Below are 17,158 nucleotides of genomic sequence, written 5' to 3' on the forward strand. Positions count from 1 at the left end.
GGAGAGCAACGAGAGCACCCCATACACAGCAGAAGAATAGAGATAATAAAAATCAGGGCTGAAATAATTTAGAACCCCCCGCCCCAAAAAAAAAACAGTTGAACAGATCAATGAAACCAAGAGTTGGTTTTTTGGGAAAACAAAACAAAAATTGACAAACCTCTAGCCAGGCTTCTCAATAAAAAAAAAGAGCACCCAAATAGACAAACTCATGAATGAAAATGGATTTATTAAAACCAATTCCCCAGAAATACAGGCAATTATCAGGGAATGCTATGAAAAATTATATGGCAACAAACTAGACAACCTAGAAAAAATAGACAAATTCCTAAACACACACTCACTACCAAAATTAACATGGGAAGAGAGAAAATCTGTATATACCCATAACTAGTGAGGAAATTGAATCAGTTTTCAAAAATCTCCCAACAAATAAGAGCCCTGGGCCAGATGGCTTCCCTGAGGAATTCTACCAGACATTTAAATCATAGTTACTACTCCTTCTTCTCAAGCTATTCCAAAAAATAGAAATTGAAGGAAAACTTCCAGACTCATCCTATGAAGCCAGCACCACTTTGATTCTCAAGCCAGACAGAGACCCAGCAAAAAAAAAGAAAACTACAGGTCAATATCCTTGATGAATACAGATGCAAAAATCCTCAACAAGATACTTGCAAATCGAATCCAACAGCACATAAAAAGAATTATCCACCATGATCAAACGGGATTCATTCCTTGGTTACAGGGCTGGTTCAATATTCGCAAATCAATCATTGTGATACATCACATTAACAAAAGAAAAGATAAAAACCATATGATCCTGTCGATAGATGCAGACAAAGCATTTGACAGAATACAGCATTCCTTCTTAATAAAGACCCTCGAGAAAGTCAGGATAGAAGGAACTTACTTAAACATCATAAAAGCCATCTATGAGAAGCCCTCAGCTAACATCATCCTCAACGTGGAAAAACTGAGAGCTTTCCCCCTGAGATCAGGAACACGACACGGATGTCCACTCTCACCACTGTTGTTTAACATAGTGCTGGAAGTCCTAGCATCAGCCATCAGACAACAAAAGGAAATCAAAGGCGTCAGAATTGGCAGCGAAGAAGTCAAACTTTCACTTTTCGCAGACGACATCATACTCTATATAGAAAACCCGACAAGACTCCGCCAGAAGCATACTAGAACTGATTCATGAATTCAGCAAAGTTGCAGCGTACAAAATCAATGTACAGAAATCGGTTGCACGTTTATACACCAATAATGAAACAACAGAAAGAGAAATCAAGAAACTGATCCCATTCACAATTGCACAAAAAAACATAAAATACCTAGGAATAAACCTAACCAGAGATATAAGAGATCTGTATGATGAGGGGCGCCTGGGTGGCTTAGTCGGTTAAGCGTCCGACTTTCGCTTAGGTCATGATCTCGCGGTTTGTGGGTTCGGGCCCCGCATCGGGCTCTGTGCTGACTGCCAGCTCAGAGCCTGGAGCCTGTTTCAGTCTGTGACTCCCTCTCTCTCTGACCCTCCCCCGCTCACACAGTCTCTCTCTCTCCTAGAAATAAATAAAAATATTAAAAAAAAAAAAAGATCTGTATGATGAAAACTATAGAAAACGTATGAAGGAAATTGAAGAAGACACAAAGAAATGGAAAAACATTCCATGCTCATGAATTGTAATAAATATTGTTAAAATGCCATTACTACCCAAAGCAATCTACACCTTCAATGCAATCCCAATCAAAATTGCACCAGCATTCTTCTCAAAGCTAGAACAAACTATTCTAAAATTTGTATGGAACCACAAAAGACCCCGAATAGCCAAAGTAATACTAAAGAAGAAAACCAAAACGGGAGGCATCACCATCCCAGACTTTAGCCTCTACTACAAAGCTGTAATCATCAAGACAGTATGGTATTGGCACAAAAACAGGCACATATACACCAATGGAATAGAGAACTCGGAATTGGACCCACAAATGTATGGCCAACTAATCTTTGACAAAGCAGGAAAGAGTATCCAATGGAAAAAAGACAGCCTGTTTAACAGATGGTGTTTGCACCATATGATTGCATGTATAGGAGGAACTTAATGGAGGACCATTGGGGAGGAGTATGGGAAAAATAGTGAGGGAGAGGGAGGGAGACAAACCATGAGGGACTCTTGAATACTGAGAACAAACTGACGGCTGATGGGGGTGGGGGGGAGGGGTAAGAGGGTGATGGGCATGGAAGAGGACACTTGCGGGGATGAGCACTGGGTGTTATATGGAAACCAAGTTGACAATAAACTATTAAAAAAAAAACAAAGAACTTCTGACAGGAGATGATCACGGATGTGAGATATCTGTCATAAATTAATAGCACCCTCTCCCCAAAATAAGTAAGACAATCAAATAATGAGCAAATGACATGAATGGGCATTTCACGGAAGATGACAAAAAAAATAAAAAATACATGAGAACAATTCAACCTTGTAAAAAATCGTGAAAATGTAAGTTATGGCCATTGCTAGATACCATTTTACACCTTCTAGATTGGCAAAAATTAAGAAGGCTGACCAAAATCAAATGTTATCAAAGATGGAAAGAGAACTTTTACAACTGCTAGCAGGAGTGTCAAGTACCAAAACTACTTCAGAGAACAATTTGGTTTAGCTTGTAAAGTTGTTTGTCTTTACATTCTGCAACTTAGCAATTTTACTCCCGGATATAAAGCCAAGAAACTCTTGCACATGTGCGAATTGTAAGGATATTTATAGTAGTACTGTCATACCAATAAAAGACCAAAAACAACCCTTTATAGGCCAGGCTAAGTGCTGGTAACAAACATCGTAAAATCTTAATGTTTTAACACAAAGAAGGCTTATTTCTAGTGGACACTAAGCTTGAGGAAGTTCGTTCCTTACTCCTTAAGATAATTTACAGATCTAGGCTGCTTCAATTGTAAAGTTTACCATCTTAACAAGTTGCCACCAAAATGGAAGAGACTAAGGGAGCGTGTGGGCTTTTAAAGGTCTCAGTCCACAAGTGACATACCTTAATTCCCACCTCAAGGTTCAACAAAACCTGCCACATACAAGGCAATCCATAAGTATCTGTTGAACGAATGCTTGAGTACAGAGGGGGAAGAGATCATTTTTACCACCTCAAAACGATTTGTGAAAGTTCATGCCTTTGATGTGATAAATGACATTAAAGACAGTTTCCACAGATAAAAAATGGGAGAAGGGTACTCCGGGTACTACCTATAGATCACAATGAGTGAGCAGGCTTCACCTCATAGACTGACTGAATGATCCTGAGTGGCTGGCTGCCACATCTTCCTGTAGGCTGTTATTAGAATTCTGAGGCTGCATTCCACTTCTGGGAGGGTATTAAATAAAATAATCTAGCAAAGACAGAGGTTAAAAAAAAGAGAATCTCTCCTTGCTAGCAAAATGTTTTTTTGGGGGGCTCCTGGGTGGCTCAGTTGGTTAAGCGTCTGACTTCAGCTCAGGTCATGATCTCATGGTTCGTGAGTTTGAGCCCCACATCGGGCTCTGTGCTGACAGCTAGCTCAGAGCCTGAAGCCTGCTTCAGATTCTGTGTCTCCCTCTCTCTCTGACCCTCCCCTGCTCATGCTGTCTCTCTCTCAGAAATAAACAAAACATTTTAAAAAATTAAAAAATAAATAAAAATAAACAAAAAATCTTCTACACAGCAAAGGAAACAACAAAACTAAAAGACAACAAGGATGACCTATAGAATGAGAAAAAATATTTGCAAATGACATAACCAATAAAGGGTTAGTATCCAAAATATGTCAAGAATTTATACAAGTCAACCCCTCCAAAACACCAGATAATCCAATTAAAAAAAAAAACGGGCAGAAGACATGAACAAAAGAACACATGAAGATGCTCAACATCACTCAACATCAAGGAAATGCAAATCAAAACCACAATAAGATACCACCTCACACCTGTTAGAATGGAGAAAATCAAACACACAAGAGACAATTGTTGGCAAGGACATGGAGAAAAAGGGAACCTGTATACTGTTGGTGGGAATGCAAACTGGTGTGAGCCACTATGGAAAATAGTAGGGAGATTCCTCAAAAAATTAAAATAGAATTACCATATGCTCCAGAATTCTACTACTGTGAAAAATACTAATTCAAAACGATATATGCAGCATTATTTACAACAGCCAAATTATAGAAGCAATCCAAGTGTCTATCAATAGATGAATAGGGTGTCTGGGTGGATCAGTTGGTTAAGCATCCGATTTTGGCTTGGGTCATGATCTCATGGTTCGTGGGTTCATGCCTCATATCAGGCTCTGTGCTGACAGCTCAGAGCCTGGAGCCTGCTTCGGATCCTATGTCTCACTCTCTCTGTCCCTCCCCTGCTCACACTCTGTCTCTCAAAAACAAATAAATGTTAAAAAATTTTTTAAAAAAATAGATGAATAAAAGATGTGGTATATAACTACAATGGAATACTACCCAGCCACAAAAAAGAACGAAACCTTAACATATGCAACAATGTGGACAGATCCAGAGAATATAATGCTAAGTAAATTAGGTCAGAAGACAAATCCCTTATGATTGCACTCATACATGGAAATTAAGTAACAAAACAAACAACAAAAAAGAGACAAACAAAAACACCAGTCTCTTAAATACAGAGAACAAACTGATGGTCAACAGAAGGGAGAGGTGTGTGGGGGGATGGGTAAAATAGGTGAAAGGGATTATGATGATGAGCACTGATTAATACACAGAATTGTTGAATCACTATATTGTACACCTGAAACAAATATAACACTGGATGTTAATTATACTAGAATTTAAAAAATAATACAAAAAATAAAATATAATAAATTTTCAAAGTACTTACAGTAATAAATTTTGTATAAACACCAAAAATAGAAAGTTCCTCAAAATGCTAGTATGTATCATTTAGCATTATTATATTTCAAAGCCAATTTTTTTCTGTAAACAAATATACAAAAGCAGCAGCAAGCACCACCATAGAAAGCTTTCCTTCCAAACTATCTCTTCTACCTAGCCATATTTGATCTAATGATTAATAGTGGTTCTTTTTATGGGTAAAAGAGCTGAATGCTTTCCCCATCTTTCTACAATACACACAGGAGAAAAATACTTGTCTATATTCTAATGTTTATATAATGATCATGTACTGTTTTTGTAATTAGGAATAACAGCTGTCATCTTCAATCAGAAAAAAATTAAAACATTGGGTGAAATAGGTGAAGGTAAAAGGAACTAAGAGGTACAAACATCCAGTTATAAAATAAGTAAGTCATAGGGATGGAAAGTACAGCAACAGGAATACAGTCAATAAGACTGTAGTAATAACACTGTATGGTGACTGATGGTAAATATACTAATTGTGGCGAGCATTTCATAATATATAGAATTCTCAAATCCCTATACTGTACACCTGAAACCAAGATAACATTGTATGTCAACCATACCTGAATTAAAAAAAAAAAAAAAGCCCTACTGATCTTACAAGAGCTTCATATAGTACTTTTTAAAAAAGAGAAACAGTACGAGTGGGGGAGAGAGAGAGAAAGAGAGGGAGAAGGAGGATCCCAAGCAGCCTGCAAGCTGTCAGCACAGAGCCTGATGTGGGGCTCATCCTACAGACCGTGAGATCATGACCTGAGCCAAAATCAAGAGTCAGAGGATTGACTGGGCCACCCATGTGCCTCTAATAGACTACCACTTCTTCAACTTTCATAATCTCATCAAAGCTCTACTCCTATGCACTCTGAAAGCACTAATACCATTCCCACGCTGGTTACTGATTTAGTACCTTTCAATTCCAAGTTCTTCCTTTGTGTCTACTCTGAAAATGGATCTGGGACTTTTAAATGTTTTTCCTTGGCCAGCTGGCACGATGTTAAGCTTTATCAGTAGAGGGCGCAGGAGAAACACTGTAGGAGAACAAGTTTTGCTTCCTTGTTCTGGTGTATTTGCTCACCAGACTCCTCCAGCATCAGGCTTCTATAGGGCAAGGTGACCAGCAGCATTCCTAGCAGCCACCAGGTTCCCCCTGCTCTCTTCTTGAGAGCTTTTGTAGTGGAGTTAACTAACACGTCCCTTTCAACAGCTTTTTTTTTGTACCCTAGAGAACAGATGTCCAGCAAGTTCTGCCCACACAGCACCACTGCCATTCAGGTATTCACAACAATGCTGTCTCCAAAGAGGTCTAAATCTCAGCTCTGGGAGGAGGGTTCCTTCCTAGGTGCTGAGATATGAGCCCTAGGTAGCAGCTGCTCCTTATATCTGCTATTACTATATTCTTCAGACTTGTATTTACTTCTTACTAGCTCATGTCTCATTATTCCACTCTCTTGTTATAATTAATAATTCTTTCCATGTTCAAATCACTGTGTGGGTTCTCTCCTGATTGGACCTAGAATGATACAGTCCCATCTCTAAGTTTTACACTTAGGCACTTTGAACTTCAATCACCCAGCATCTAACTTTTCTTCTCTCTTTCTACAAGATTTTATTTTCTTAAAGTTTAATTACTTATTTTGAAAGGGAGAAAGACTGCACAAGCAGGGGAGGGTGAAAGAGGAGAGACAGAATCCCAAGGCTCTGCACCATCAGCACAGAGCCCAATGTGGGACTCGAACTCATGAACTGTGAGATCATAACCTGAACCAAGATCAACAGTTGGATGCTTAATGGGGCGCCTGGGTGGCTCTGTAAGATAGGAGATATAAACTGCTCATGCTCAGACTGTTCATGGCTACAGGGTCAGAAAGAGGCTGAGGATGAATACTGCTTATTTTTGTGTAAATGTGAACAATAAGGTAAGAAATTATGCTCAGAACGAGGATGTTACAGCCAAGTGACAAGTTATTTACAAACAAGTAAGATAACTCCGTTGGAATTTCAGGGTGAGAAGGATGGATGTAAAATAAAGGACGAGGTTTTATGGTAAACCTGCCTTCTATGCACTCCCCTCCAACAAGCACAGTCTCCTCAACACTGAAGGTATGTCCTGTAAGGGAAAGTGAGAAAGGGTCTGAAGGCTACCCTAACTGGCCCCAAACTTAACTTGCCTGATCTATGCTGAAACTGTATCTTCTAGCTTATCCCACTAAAATTAACTAGCTTGTGTAAAATCTGTATGAACGCGTGTTTTCCTCACTCTCAAAACCAGCCCTCTGTGGGATTACCTCAGTAGCAAGTTAGAATTGGGAGTCACAGTTGGAAGTACAGACATAGAAAAAGTTGCACGACTTTTCAAATGCCTTGTAGTAATTTAAAACAGTACCGCTCAGAGAGAATTACAAGGACTGTTTTTTACCAGTACTCAATGAAATACAAAAATTGAGAGAAAGTGTTTAGAAACTCTCACAGTTATTTGCTGTTGATAGCACCACCAACAAAAGGGGCTTGTATTTCCTATGTCTAATTTTTCTTTCATTTCCATTTTATAGTATTTTACACAAGCTGTTAGTCCAGTAGTCAAAGCTTCTGAGAGGCACTGTTTTAAATCACTCAACTCTGCATACAAGATATTTTCCCAGGGCGCCTGGTGGCTCAGTTGGTTAAGCATCCGACTTCAGCTCAGGTCATGATCTCACGGTTCGTGGGTTTGAGCCCCGCGTTGGGCTCTGTGCTGACAGCTAGCTCAGAGCCTGGAGCCTGTTTCAGATTCTGTATCTCCCTCCCTCTCTGACCTTCCCCTGCTCACACTGTCTCTGTCTCTGTCTCTCTCAGAAATAAATAAAACATTAAAAAAAAAGATACTTTCCCAAAAGATCTGAATACATATTTCTCAAAAGATATTAAAATGGCCAATAAGCACATTAGAAGATACTCAATGTCATTAGCCATCAGAGAAATGCAATTAAAACCAGAAGGAGATACCATTTCACACCCATTAGGACGGCTACAATCAGAAAGAAAATAATAGGTGTTGGTGAGGATGTGCAGAAATTGGAACCCTCACACATCACTGGCAGAATTGCAAAATGGTACAGTCGCTTTGGAAAACAGCCTGGTAGCTCCTCAAAAGGTTAAACATGGAGTTACCCTATGACTCAGCAATACCATTCCTATGTATATACTCAAAAGAAATGAAAGTGCGTCCACACAGGGGCGCCTGGGTGGCTCAGTCGGTTAAGCATCTGACTTCAGCTCAGGTTATGATCTCACGGTTCATGGGTTTGAGCCCTGCGTCGGGTTCTGTGTTGACAGCAGGCTCAGAGCCTGGAGCCTGTTTCAGATTCTGTATCTCCCTCTCTCTCTGAACCTCCCCTGCTCATGCTGTCTCTCCCTCTCTCAGAAATAAATAATACATTAAAAAAAACTGAAAGTATGTCCACACAAAAACCTACATACAAATGTTCACAGGGGCACTGTTCACCTAATAGTCAAAAAGTGAAAGCAACCCTATTTCCATTAACTGATGACTAGATAAATAAAATGTGGTATACTCGTACAACGGAATACTATTTAGCCATAAAAAGAAATATTCACACATGCTAGAATACAGATCAACCTTGAAAACACTGTGCTACTTCTCCAAACAGGACATCCAGATGGTAAAAAGACACATGAAAGGATGTTCAGCGTCCCTCCTCATCAGGGAAATACAAATCAAAACCAAACTGAGATACCACCTCATGCTGGTCAGAGTGGCTAAAATGAGCAAATCAGAGGACTCTAGATGCTGATGAGGATGTGGAGAAACGGGCACCCTCCTACACTGTTGGTGGGAATGTAAACTGGTGAAGCCCCTCTGGAAAACAGTGTGGTGCTTCCTCAAAAAATTAACAATAGAACTCCCCTATGACCCAGCAATAGCACTGCTAGGAATTTACCCAAGGGATACAGGAATGCTGATGTGTAGGGGCACATGTATCCCAATGTTCATAGCAGCACTCTCAACAATAGCCAAAACATGGAAAGAGCCTAAGTGTCCATCAACTGATGAGCGGATCCAGATGTGGTTTACCTATACAGTGGAATACTACATGGCAATGAGAAAGAATGAAACCTGGCCATGTGTAGCAACATGGACGGAACTTGAGGGTGTTATGCTGAGCGAAATAAGTCAGGCAGAGAAGGACAGATACCATATGTTTGCACATATAGGTGGAATAAGAGAAACTTAAAAGAGGACCATAGGGGAGAAGAAAGGGAAAAATAGTAAGGGAGAGGGAGGGAGACAAACCAAAAGAGACTCTTGAATACTAAAAACAAACTGAGGGCTGATGGGGGTGGGGGAGAGGGAAGGGGGGTGATGGGCATGGAGGAGGGCACTTGTTGGGATGAGCACTGGGTTTTATATGGAAACCAACTTGACAATAAACTATGAAAGAAAAAAATAAAAATAAATAAAATAAAAATAAACTAATAAACAAACAAACAAGCAAATAAATAAAGGGGGGGGGAACTCCAGGGAAGGGCCTGCCAAACTCTACTGGTGCTTCTAAAAAAACACAAAATAGATTGTTTTGTACCTATGTACCAATCTCTGGGCCACAACTTACAGGCAGCACAAAGATGAACAATACTGAGTTCTTCCTCTTTGAGCTCTTGTCAATTTAATAGGGTAAAAAGATATCTGAGAATGTAATTCTAATACAAGGTGGTCTCTGGCAGCCCTTGAAAGAGTCAGAAAATGAATGGAAAGTAGCAATGAGAGAGATTCTCTGGGGCTAATTAAACAAGGATTGGGGAATGTTTTTTGAAGTGGTTTTAAGTAGGCTTGAAAGTGGGATTTTATCACTGTAACTCTTTTATTCATTACATGGAACATACTAAATTTATTTATTGCCAAGATAAAAAAGAAAATGAAATAAACCAGTCACAGAAGACATTTTCCATGAATCTGCTTAAATATCCACAATAAATTTATAGAAACAGAAAATATATTTCAAGTGGTTGCCTGGGACAGGAGCAATTGGGGTACAATGAGCGACTACTATTGGGTGCAAGATTTCTATTTGTGGTAATGCAAACATTAAAAAGTAGTGATGGTTAGCTAACCTTATGAATACAGTTAAAAAAATGAAACAAAAAAAAAAAAACACACCAGAAAACCCCACTTAAACATATACCCTTTAGAAGGGGTGGACTTTATCATAGACAAATTCTATCTCTCTCTCTCTTTTTTTAATTTAATTGAAAAGAAGCCATGTAGTTGCAGAAAGGGAATGATGGAAAACAGAGGCAGAGATGGAGGCTTTATTTCTGGTAAAGAAGCTACTCTAAGAAATTGCTGCAGTCTCCCAGAGTAATTCAAAAAGAAGACTTCTAAACAAATGATTTGAAGAATAGAAACATCACTGGAATGATCATATAGGCTTTCCATGTGACAACTTTCAAGTTTCAAGGTGACAAAACTATTTAAAGTCACACTTCTTGCTGTGTTCAGAAAATGAGTCATTTTCATAACTTCAAAGCCATGCCTCCTACATTCTATTATGCTGTTCTTCATATGAGAGAAAAAGACAGTCATCATTTAACAAACAAACAAACAAACAAACAAACAATGGCTGTCTGGATTACATGTTCTGCTAGTAAAATTACTATCAGGTAACATGAAAATATGTAAGTAAAAATGTTCAGTTTTTCCTTTTTAACGAATTGAATGTTCTTGGAGGAAAACAATTTTCAAAATCATTTGTTTCAGGCTTTCACTCTCTATTATAATACCCTAATTCTCAAAAATCATCCATGCCTCTCAAAACTTCTAAGTCACTGAAGCCCATGATTTAATCAGTTATTATCTCTAAATGTACTTTCAGCCCCTCCCAGTCTAATCTCCACACTGCAGGGAGTAACCCTGAAGTACATTAAACTTGTCACTTCAGTGTCCTACTTAAAGCCTTCAAGTGGGATACTGAAGATAAAGCCAAACAATGCATGCATGATCAGGCTCCTAACTTTCCAGACTCATTTCTCCTAGTCTTTCATACAGGCTTTAAGTTTTATCCATTCTTTCAGTTTTTCAAATGGTCATCTCAGGTCTTCACACATGACCTTCTAGGATGGTTTTCTGTTCACTGACCAGTTATCCTAGAGTTTTCCAGGGAGACACAGGATTTTCAGTACTAAACCCAGGAAAGCCCTCAAGCAAACTGCAACTGAGCTGGTCACCTACTTTACTTTCTCTCCACAATCTCCACCTGTCAACGATTGGTGTACAGGCCACTTTCTCAGAAAACCTTCTCTGACACCTCTTCACTCCCATCCTATGTATATTATTTTATTTTCTATGTTAATATTCATCACACTGAATTTGCCTTTTTAATGTCTGTCTTCCTTTACTATGTTATAAATTCCACAAGCGTGGATCCAGTATTTTGTTGACCACCACATCACCTAGAATTGTGTCCAGTTCATCTGTCTACATGAGTAATTGTTGAATGACTAAACCAAGGAAAGGTTTATCTATGATGGCATCAGAGGCAAGTAAAGGGTTTTTTCCTTTTTTAGGCTAGAAGGGACCCAGCAAAATTTGAAGACACAGTCACTATTCTGTTTTCTTTCAGGTCACTATTCTTGAAAACTAAGACGATTAATTGAATGCTCTATTTATTCTGAGCCTCACAACTGATAAAACTGATCCAGAAATCTCACCTTAACCACCATATACTCAGGATAAGACCAGCAGGATGTTAAACAGTCTCAATTTTCACTAGTCAATCCCTCAATTTACAACAGATCATAATCCTGCCCAGAAGGTGGGATTCCAGGCAGAAGGAATAAATATGAACATGTATGATCTAGTTCACGGGACAGCAAGGAGACAAGGGGACATATGGTAGCAGGTAGTGAAAGGTCAGACTGTTGAGCGGGGCCAAAAAGTCACAGGTGCTGCACAACAGGGAGCACCTGAAAGTTTGAGAGGTTTGGTTTTAATTATTTTTTATTCTGGGGGTGCCTGGGTGGCTCAGTCGATTAAGCATATAACTCTTGATTTCAGCTCAGGTCATGATCTCAAAGTCTGTGAGTTCGAGCCCCATGTAGGGCTCTGTGCTGACAGCTCAGAGCCTGGAGCCTGTTTTGGATTCTGTGTCTCCCTCTCTCTGCTCCCCCCCACCCCCCCACCGCCTGCTCACATTCTGTCTCTCTGTCTCTCAAAAAAATAAACATTAAAAAAACTAAAAGAAAAAATTTTTAATTAAAAAAGGAGTTTAAAAAATAAGCATTTTAATTTTCATTTTTTCTCAAAAGTAGTACATGATCATTACAAAAAAAGCCCAGATTAGAATAAAATCTAAACATATATATTTGTAAATGCATATACATATATATATATATATTCATAATTCTACTTCCCAGAAGGACCTGTTTCTTATATTTTCACACTAGAAGCAGGGAAATGACATAGTTGAAGAAAAAAACCCTCAGGCTCTCCTAACATTCAAATATTTATTTTGTGTCTACATTGTGTCAGATGCTAGCGATCAAAGATAACTATGATTCAGTGTCCCCTCTGAGCTCACTATCAGTGGGAAAATAATAACAAGATGACTACTGTGAAATAAGGTTAAGAGCGATAGGGATGAGTGGAATGCAATGGAAAAGAGGACCCATAGCTCCCATTTATATGCATAATTAGGCCAAGAAATCAGACTTGGCTTTTGAAGGATGAGAAGGAATTTGCCGTGCAAGTAAAGAGAGGAAGGTCTCTATATACAAAGAAAGCAGTATGTTAAGAAATGTTGCAATCTAAATGTGATCCTCCTGCTTTTTTCTTCCCCTAGGCCTTCACCCAATCTCCACACTAAAAAAAAATGAAACAATGACCAACCATGAAAGAAGGGGCAAGACTCAGAAAATGCTTCAAACTGCCTGCAAGGTAGGGAAGTAAGGAACAACAAAGATTACTTAAAAAAAAAAAAAAGCTTTGGTCACAAACCCCAAATAGCAAAAAGGAGAGGGGCAATAAATATATGAAAAAAGAGATGCAAACTGGAACAAGATACCATTTCCTACTATCAAAGTGATAACCTGTCAATCTAAAATAAGACCTTTTACTGAAAAATGGTCAATAGCAGACCAGTTTTACTCAATTCCTTGGGTGGTCATCTAAGTTAAACAAAAATTGGAGCCAGCTTATTCTCATAAAAAAAAGGTATCAAATCAGAAGCCACCCATGTAGTCTATCCCATATTTCCATGAAGAAAATGTGTCAAATCTCTGAAGGATTTCCACTAGCTGTAAAGTCAGTCTTAACTGAGAAAAGATTCATGACTCAGCCATGCTCTGCTTCACAAAAGAAAGTTCAACCATCTGCCTAAGGGAAGATGTGAAGATATCTTGTCCTCTCTGCAAGACACCTTTTATTTAGAGATCTAAAGTCAGCCTCAAAGAAACAAACTAACTAGCCAGCCTAGTTAAGTTGTTTCTTGCTATGCAGAGGTGGGTTTTGCGGCAGCCAGAGTTCCTTATTTTCCCCCTCTGATCTTTCTACACACATTTAGGAGACTACCATGCAAGTTCCAAAAACAAGCAAGAAGTATCTATGTGCCTGTGTGTAAGGTTCAGGTGGAGCTGTGTAAGTGCAGAGAAACATAGATTGAAACTGGGCTTCCTGGGAGGTACGGTCATATATAGGCAAAGTGCTGTGTTGTGGGTATAATGCTAGAATCATGAAGAGCCCTAACAGCGCATATTAGAAACCAGGGTAGGATAAAATCCCACCAGAACTACCATATTAGATGAATATCTACTAATCACTGGAACTCATACTAGGAGCTGTGTATCTTTCAGCAATACACCTAAGAAGAGGTTTCAACCAGAATCTCAGTCAACTATAGCAAGGATAATCCACGAACATTTCCAACAAATGCATATCAGCTAACATATAATAGTTACAATTCAATGATGAAGAAGCAGAAAAAACTTTCAACAATTTTTGTTGATTCCAACAAAAACTAATGTAGCACAAGAAATAATTACCCATCACACAGAAGGTGAATAACTTCAAGACACAACTAACTTCCAAACAGTTTGGCAAACTCTGTGAAACAGGCATATATGGAGAGAAAAGACCATGATAAAACCAGAGTAAGAAGAAAAGGAAGTAGGGTAAATTTTCAAAGGATGTAAAGAAACTAAAATTTCAATAGCAGAAATAAAGCCTACATTGGAAGAGATAAAGGAAAATCAAATGAGTGATAAGGACAGACATTTGAGAAACTCACACAAAAGAAACAATAAGCCAGCCTAATTATTACAATTATTTTCAAGAAAGAAAACAGAACTAAATGAAAATAACCAAAAATATTTCTGGAAATGAAAAAAGAACCAAGTACAGATTGTAAGGAGCAAATGTATCAGGCAACATTAATGAACATATATAAAAGACATAATCTGTCAAAATATTTCAATAAAAAGAAAAATCTTTATCACCACTGGGCACAGATGCTCGAAAACAAGATGACTAACGCGAGACAATATGGAATTATATCTACAGAATTTCTGAGGATGTTAGTGATCTAGTAGTTATTAAATATGTCTTCTAGTTACTCTTACTAAAAATATGAGCTGAAAATGCTGGTTGACATATAATCAATCAACTCACATGTTAAGACTGAGAAAATTGGTTGGGGCACCTGGGTGGCTCAGTTGGTTAAGTGCCCAATTCTTGATTTTGACTCAGTTCATGATCTCACAGTTTGTGAGTTTGAGCCCTACATGGGACTCTGCTGTCAGAGAGCATTCTCTCTCTCCCTTCTCTTTCTCTCTCAAAAATAAACATTAAAAAAAAAAAAAAGACTGAGAATGGTAATGAGCACCAACTCCATTTAAATAAAACTTAAAGAATTTGTGTTAACATTTAGTGTAATTACCAAGATAAAAGTCTTGAAAGATAAGTAAAAAACATGAAATCGGTAAAAAATATACTAATGACATGAAGTTCCAAGCTCAGCATAGAGGAAAGCAGATAAACTGAGAGTGGATTAAGAGGAGAAGTTAGTCTTCTAATATAGGGGGAGTCAAAGTATAATTTCTTTTTCAGACTGAAAAACCAGATTTTTTTAACCTACATTTACACCTGAATTCATAGAAACTACAAATTAGTGGACTTAAAAACAGGATGTATAAATTCCAAACATCTGAGATAAAAGCAACCCAATTTACAATGCAAAAAATAGAAAAATCAACAGAAAACTGGATAAACAAAATGTGGTATACAGTTGGCCCTTGAACAACACAGATGTTTATAGCAACTCTATTCATAAATGACAAATGTGAAAGCTACCTGCTGTCCTTCAGCAGATAAATGAATAAACACATTTCTTTTATCTTCCTTTATCATAAAAATAAAATCTATAATACATATAATGTATTATGTGTTAGCCATTGTTTATATTATTGGTAAGGCTTCTGGTCAACAGTAGGGTACTAGTGGTTAAGTTCTGGGAGAGTCTAAAGTTATATGCAAACTGTGTGTGGGGCTGACATCTCTAATCTCCATATTGTTCAAGGGTCAAGTATCTTTACACAATGGAGTATTATTTAGCATTAAAAAGAATGAAGTACTAATACATGCTATACATGGATAAAAACATTATATGCTATGTGAAATAAGCCAGACACAAAGGACAAATATTGTGATTCCACTTATATGAATCATCTAGAATAGGCAAAATCGTAAGAGAAATAAAGTAGATCAGAGATAGGTTACTAAGGATTGGGGCTGGGAGGAATGGGGAGTGTTTAATGAGTACAGAGGTTCAGTTGGGGAAGATGAGATGAATGGTGATGATGGGTGTACAACATTGTATGTGGACTTAATGCCAAAGATTTGTATACTTTAAAGTGGTTAAGATGGTAATTTCATCTTATGTCTATTTTATAACAATTAAAGAAGCAGCAATTAATCATTAAAAACAAAAGCATTAAAAGCAAAATGATAGAAACACACCCAAAAGAATTCAATATGATAATAAACAAACTTTAAGCATTCACCTTGAATTAAAACAAACCAAACTACATTTAACTTAAAAGAGACAGGGCTAGGGGCACCTGGCTGGCTCAGTTGGTGGAGCATGCGACTTTTGATCTCAGGGTCATGAGTTCGAGCCTACTTTAAAGAAAAAGAGGGAAAAAAAGAAAAAAGAAAAAAAGGAGACACAACTAAAACAAAATGGCATGGAATGAGAAAGTTGGATAATTTATTAAACAAAGAAATTTAGTACAGACAGGAATTTAAGTAAAATACAAGACTCAGAAAGCAGCGTGATTATTTTATTAAGTGTCAACTATAATGAAATTCTTTAGCAGTAGAGAACTTACACAAGCATCAAATAATACTACATCAAAATACATGATAAAAATCATCAGAATTGAGAGGATGAGAAGCCAAGGCACAGACCGGGGGAAAAATACCTGCAAAAGAAACATCTGATATAAAGGATAGCTAATGAAAATATACAAAGAACTCTTATAACTCAACAATATAAAAATTAACAATCCAATTTAAAAATGGTGTAAGGTCTGAAGAGATATTTTACCAAAAAATGATACAGAGATGGAAAAGAAGCATGTAAAAAGATGCTCAGGGTGCCTGGGTGGCTCAGTAGGTTAAGCATCTGACTTTCTCCCTCTCTTTCCTGCCGGGGGGTGGGGGGTGGGGTGGGGGGGGTGGGAGAAAATGCAAGTAGAGGAGGCACAAAAGAGGGGGAAAGAGGGTCTGAAGTGTACTCATGCCGACAACAGAGAGCCCAATATAGGGCTTGAACTCACAAACCGTGAGATCATGACCTGAGCCAAAGTAACTGACTGAACCATCCAGGTGCCCCAAAGCATCCAACTCTTGATTTTGGCTCAGGTCATGACCTCACAGTTTCGTGACTTTGAGCCCCAGGTAAGGCTCTGCTCTGACAGCTTGAAGCCTGCTTGGAATTCTCCCTCTCTCCCTCCCCCTTCCCCAGCTCTCTGTCTCTCAAAATAAATAAACTTAAAAAAAAAAAAAGATGCTCAACATCAATCATTAGAGTACTGCAAATCAAAACAATGAGATACCACTACATACACCTATTAAAACAGGTAAAGTGCAAAACACTAACATCAAATGCTCCTGAAGATGTTGAGCAACAGGAACTCTCACCTACTGTTGGTTGAAAAGCAATATGGTATAGGCATTTT

The 17,158-nt window shown here is 38.2% G+C and overlaps 1 protein-coding gene across 2 annotated transcripts in view; it reads right to left on the reverse strand.

The window, feature by feature from the left end:
• The window catches only part of PAK2 (p21 (RAC1) activated kinase 2), a 131,285-nt gene that overhangs the window by 64,290 nt on the left and 49,837 nt on the right, over positions 1–17,158 (reverse strand). The gene's annotated exons all lie outside the window — the stretch shown is intronic.

Source organism: Hyaena hyaena, unplaced genomic scaffold (assembly GCF_003009895.1).
Source record: "Hyaena hyaena isolate Hyena2069 unplaced genomic scaffold, ASM300989v1 scaffold_382, whole genome shotgun sequence".
In the NCBI taxonomy this organism is placed as follows: Eukaryota; Metazoa; Chordata; class Mammalia; order Carnivora; family Hyaenidae; genus Hyaena; species Hyaena hyaena.